The sequence below is a fragment of the Benincasa hispida genome, chromosome 10 (genome assembly GCF_009727055.1).
Source record: "Benincasa hispida cultivar B227 chromosome 10, ASM972705v1, whole genome shotgun sequence".
Classification (NCBI taxonomy): domain Eukaryota; kingdom Viridiplantae; phylum Streptophyta; class Magnoliopsida; order Cucurbitales; family Cucurbitaceae; genus Benincasa; species Benincasa hispida.
In genome coordinates, this window is record NC_052358.1 from 11234484 (window position 1) to 11241360 (window position 6877).

Sequence of the window (6877 nt, forward strand, 5' to 3'; positions counted from 1 at the left end):
TTATTGAATAAGTAAATTGCACATTCTAACCCTAAATCCAATAAACTAAGAACCCCTGGCTATAGCATGAATACTTGAACTTTATGTGGAGACATAAAAGTGGATTAAGTTCAAGTAATAACCAAAATAGCCTATAGTATAGGGATTATGCTAGATACCTTATCGTGGGGACATTATTGATGTGACCTACTTTATAATTATTACAATAGTTGTAAAGTGTTACAAATGATATGATCCTAAATCATTTATGTGGAGACTGAAGGAAATCATACACGAGGATTTCCATGAGTAACGGAATGATCGTTCCAAATTCCATTTGAAATTGAACACAAACAATTACAGTCAAGAAACATAAACTTATAGGTCATGCCCAATACGGAATTACATCATGCTTTCAAATGTAATCAAGGGATAAAGTATACATACCTTTGAAGACTCATTCTTTAAACTCCCTTGATCACAAATGCTCGACCAGTCTTCAAGATGACAATACATGAGCGCTCGAACGCAACAACCGCAACACAACACGATCAACAACAACCACCACACGAACACCGCGAACACACAACGAACGACCTCTAAAACCTCGAACTCAGTTGAGTTGAGTGAGGACACCACCACAATGGCTACCTTGGTATTCTTGGTGTGAGAATCCAGAAGTGTGGGCTCTATGTGGACTTGGTTAGAGGAAGAGACCGGGTGTGTAAACGATCGAGCAAGTGGGAGATGAGAAGGGTCTATCGTATAGACGAATGCTCAATCGTGTTGAAGAAGGAAGCCTATCATATAGAAAATGCCCTACGATCGTTTAGCTACGATCAAATGAGTGAACTATCATATAGTAACACTCCACGATCATTTAGTCTCTCTTTCAGCTATCGTTTAGTGAAACAATTCCACTTGACATCAATCCGTGAGTTCCTTTCCGAGAATAGCAACTCTACTAAATTTAGGAAAACATTTTTCTTTTATCTCACGGTTACCATAAAACAACCAATAACCTCCCACTTAATTGGTTATTAGAGAAAAAGAGATAATTGTCCAATAATTAATATTATTACAAATATATATTATAACCAACTTACCATATTATATTTATAATCTATAGTTTTAATATTTCATCTTATGAAACATATAAACCATAGTTCTTTTTCTGTTTTATGGTACTTAATGTAAATTTTACATTAATCCTCCACTTGATATATCTCATACATCACACTGATCATATCATATATAATTGAATTTCCTCTTGTCAATTTGAACATTTCAAATCAACCTCAAGAACTAATTCTCAACATGAATCCATTGAGCTACCAAGGGGGCCTTATGAACCTGTAGCTTGAAGCTCCAACGGTACATGAATAACTAATCAAAATATTTAGTCACGGGATCCACCATTCGTTAATTTCCGGACACTCCACTAAAGACCGATAGCTGCACTCTTCTTACTATAGATATATTTTGTGTCCATATCAATCAATCAATAGTGAGATAACCTTTCACAGATAGCTCGTAAGTATAATCGGGCCAATTAACCGTTATGCCCCTGTGGCTACATCTATCTCCTTAAGTACCACTAATCCCTCTAATAAACATAAGTCGTAGTTCTACTATGACTGAGTTCTCTCTTCCAAAGAGAAGCTGTGGCCATTATGTTCAAGACCCAGATTCAACCCTTAAGGGAGAAATCTATCTACTTACCCCTACTTCCGGGAAGGAGTGAATTCCATATTGTGTAACTGAGTTCCCAGCTCCTAAATCAAACAAAACCCCGAAAAGGTAGACTTGTTGAGTTGGTAATCTGGCCACTCTCACCCATACTAATCAAAGGACCGCCCTCAAAGGCAGGAGTTCCCAAGACTGACTATTTCAATTTGATGACCTAGGTAATTCAATCTTAATCCTGAGCTAACTATGATTTCCTGTTTATTTGGAGTTATCCTGTAATCTACATGGGTGAGAGTAGTTCAACATTGCCGACTCAATAAGCCTCCCATTTTAGGAGTAAGACCGGGTAGATAGCTAGGGACATAGTTTTGTAAAATGGAACTCACTGCTACCCATTTCTAGGGTTATTAGTGAAAGAACTCTTAACGAAGAGCATCCATGAGCGCGTTTGGATCTTTCCAATTTCATTGTGATCAAAATACAACACATACATTCGAACAGACAGTTATGCAATACACACCAATTAAAGGCATGCTTCGAACAATAAAAATACAAAGGACAGAGTTTTCATACCAGTTGAAGACCCTCTTCAAACGTTGAACTCAGACGCAGCGGAAGAACCTCTACACAAACTCTATCCCCAACAAACTAGTTAGCTGCAGAAGCACGATCGTCTATACGAACGGCAGCAACACGAACAGTCATGAACAAGAAAGTAGCGGGGACGACACCACCAATTGGAGCCCTTGGTATTTTCAGGGTGAGAATCCAAAGTGTGGTCTTTTTTGAATTTGGTAGAGATCGTAGAAAAGATAAATCATGTAGACGATAAGCAAGTGGGAGAGAAAGAGCTATCGTATAGCTGTGTGCTTATCATTAAGAAGAAGCTACACGATCGTGTAGGTTTTACTAAGCGATCGTTTAATAAAAGGTAGACGGTTGTTTAGAAAATGTGACACGCTATGCGATCATTTAGGAAAGCTAAAAGATCGTTTAGGGACGGGCGTGTGATTGTTTAGGCGTTGGTGTGCGATCGTTTAGACGATGAGCAACTATCGTATAGGCTCTCAAGCTAGGCGATCATTACATTTTCACACCGATTGCGAATTTTCGAACCTTTTACAAAATGAAACAAATTTTCATTTTATTCTTCGATTACAATAACTGATTTTGGATTCTCCTACTAACGCACATCCGAGGAGAGGTTTATGACCAATTATCATATAATTAACCAATTTAATAATTAATGAATATAATCATATTATATTTTTACCCTATAGTTTGATATCACATGTCTAATATAGTAATTTCTCCTCCACTTGATATAAATCATATTTATATATAATTTCCTCCATTTAATGTATCTCATACATTTAGTCAATTATATCATATATAATTAACCAGTCCAATTATATTATATATAATCACACTCCCTCTTGTCAATTTGAACATTTCAAACTACTCAAACATTGATTCTCAACTTTATCCAAGCTACTCAGAGGACCTAATGGACCTATGGCTCGAAGCTCTAACGGTATGTGTATAGCTGACTAAACTCTTTAGCCACGAGATCCACCATCCATTAACTGATAGGCATTCCACTAAAGATTAACAACTTAACTCTTCTTACCACAGATATATTTCTATGTCCATCGGATATAACCAATCATGAGTACGATGACTCTTCACAGACGCTCATAAGTACAACTAGGCCAATTTACCGTTTTGCGTCTATAGCTACATCTCACTTCTTAAGTACCACTGATTCCTCAAATGAACAATACAACATAGTCCAACTATGTGTGAACACCTCTAGGGCCAAGAGAAGGTGTGTGGCGCCATATTGTTCAAGCTCTGGAATTAGCCTTTAAGGGAGCTATCTATCTACTTACTCTTGCATCAAGGAAGGAGTGAATTCCATCTTGTGTAGCTGAGTTTCTAGATCTTAAATCAGACGAATCCTCAAAATGGTAGGTTTTAATTGGCGACCTGGCCACTCGCACCCACACAAATCAAAGGACCGCCCTCAATGGCAAGAGTTCCCAACTCACTCAGGATTGAGGTCATGTTACCCACGGTCATCCTAGTGAAGTGAAGTCTCTGTCATGAATGGTGTTATGTAACAAGACGTTAACACTTCGTGGTCAGGTCTTATACAAACTCTATGTATAGGACGCCCCTACTAGCATGTCCCCAACACGAATGATCAGGATTAGACCATCTGTGACCTGTCTCTTATACACATCTAGATGTGTATAAGAGACAGACCTATGGTCATCCTAGTGAAGTGAAGTCTCTGTCATGAACGGTGTTATATAACGAGACGTTAACACTTTGTGGTCAGGTCTTATACAAACTCTATGTATAGGACGCCCCTGCTAGCATGTCCCCAACACGAATGATCAGGATCAGACCATCTGTGACAAGTCACAACACTTGTGACCATTCCACAAAGCGGGCCGCATCCGTAGCATTACTAGGATAAGGTTTCCCTCCTATATCCATATACTACAGACCATTTTGGTTATCACTCAAGACATGATCCACTTGTATATCATCACATACATGCTTAAGTTACAAACAGATAACTAGGGATTTTATGTTTATTGGTTTGTAGTAAAGCAAATAAAACATACAACTAAGAAAAAAACATGATGTGAAGTAAATATCATATATTATACAACACAAGCGTTTGTACAAACTATTTACAAACTACAGGACACGAGATACTAGGGCATCAACCCCAACAAGATAGGTTGTTCTCTTAAGTGTTGACTTCGGGTCTTGAACAAGAGGCCTCACCCTCTCATTGGCCTGAAAGGGACTCGGTTTGGTGGTTGAACCACAAACCAATTGTTCATTACAGGATCAGTAGAACTTGAGGAGAAAGATGTAATTATAGGGGTAAAACGGTAATTTGACCCACCTATAATTACGAACAACCTGTGAAGGATCGACTTATTGGTCATGGTTAAATCAAGTGGATAGAAATATATCTATAGTGAGGAGAGTGCAGTTAATGGGCTTTAGTGGAGTGTCCCGGTAGTTAAAGAGTTTAGTCGGTTAATCTCGGATCGTTGAAGTTCATGATCTGTAGGTCTATTAGGTCCCCCTTGTTAGCTCATATTGGACTAAACCTTAGAACAATATGATGAGAGATTTTGAAATGATCAAATTCAGTTTAGGGGATTATAAATAATTTATGTGATATAATTGACATTTAATTATAGAATTAAACAAATTAGAAAGTTGAAAATATATAAATATGATCTAAATATTGTACACATGAATGGGGATTCATGTTCGAGATAGGTGTTTTATTAATTTAATGTTTGATATTAAATTAATTAAATTAATTTAATTAATTTAATTACTTAATTAATTATTTAAAATTAATTATTTAAATAAACTTTATTTAAAATTAAATTTGAATTTATGAAATTCAGAATTAAGAAATCAAAATTCTTTTTCAATTGATTTTATGAAAATTAATTTAAAAAGAAAAAAAAATTTATGTAGTGGGATTTTCCAAAATTTTCCACTATAATAAACACCTCGATTCCCACTTAATTTTAGTGGATTTTATGTTAATTAATCATGCAATTATATTACATGTATTTTCTCTATAAGAGGAAAAAAATTAGTTGTAACTCTTTTCATGCATTTTTTAATTTTGAAGAATTTTTTTCTTTCAAAATTTTACACCAAAGAACTCACTCTCTCTCAAAATTCCCTTAAATCTCGTCACAATTTGGATTTCACAATCCATTCTAAGGTCAGAGAATAACGGGAAAGACTATAGTTGTGGTCCACGAATGGTTCTGATCAGAAATTGACAAAGAGTTGCTGGAATTTGGAGTTCTTAAAAGGTTTGAACTAAAAACCCTAACATTCAAGTTATGAACATGCATGTTTGTTTCTCAAAATTAATGTAGTTAGAGTGCTTAAGATCTAAATTACTTTCGCATGCTTGTTGTTAACTCTTTCAGCTGAAAATCTCAATACATTCTTAAAATTAAACGTTTTATTTTCAAAAAAGATATTGAATAAGATTGCTCTAGTGAAAAAGAAACAATAAATTATGTTCTTAGAACCCAAACGGGTCTTAAAAAACAAAATTAGTTTGATATTCTTGGCATGGCCAGTGTCATGAGAATGATCGCGGGAGAGTGAATTTCGATATGGCTACTAGCAGTAGTAAAGCATGTAAATCATAAAATTGGGCATAAGCCGATTGAAGTGCAATAAAGATCGAGGTCATATTCCTAAGAATTGAATACCAGGTCTAACATGCAGACAACCAGATCATGATCCCTAAATTTGGTGTGGGAGATAATGTTATGAAGATTTTGGCAAGAATATAGGAAACCAGGTCGAAAAGATAACATGATTTGGGCTAAGGGTAAAAACCTAGGACCAAGCTGAGCTTAGGGGAAGATGTTTGTTCGAGCCTTGGCCCATGCTAGTTTGCTTGGCCTTGACCAAGCTTCATCAAATACCTAATAGGACATGCCTCACACATGCTCCTACTAAAGTGACTATTGAAGGCCCAAAGTGTAGCTAAAATGAGGTGCTTGGCCTCAGTCTTGGCCGAGGGCGATCCTAATGAAATTCCAAACAGTGCACGTTGTTAGCTCTCAAAAAGAGCTATTATTCTTAGCATAATTTAGGCTCGTTAATAGATTTTATGTATTTTTTGTCTTATTTTGTAGGTATTATGCACTGAGGAGGTAGAATCAAGAAATCATAGTCAAATAGGACTAATTTGAAGCAATTTGGAGGTGATTTGAGTTGTCGGGTTTCCAAATAGTGAAAATTATGAAATTGCCACTGTCACAGGGTTGCAACGCTAGCCTGACGCTCTATGATAGAATGTGCAATGTTGCAACGCAATTTGCAGCATTGCAATGCTCCGAAGTTGCACAATGCCAACGTTGCAATGTTGTTTTCAGCGTTGTGACACTGCATTTTTTTCTAGAAATACTGCTCATCGACCCTAGGTCAATTTATGCTGAATTTTGGAGGCCAAATCGATGGAGGTCGAAGTTAATCTTCATTCTTCTCCTTTTTCCTTCAATTTTCAGTATCTTTAGATTAGTTTTATTTTGTTTTGGGGTGTAATTGATGGATTGGAGGTTCTTTCTTGATTTGTCTATGAATTGAGAGGTAATCTCTATCTAATTTCTTTGAGCAAGAGCCTTATGTTAAT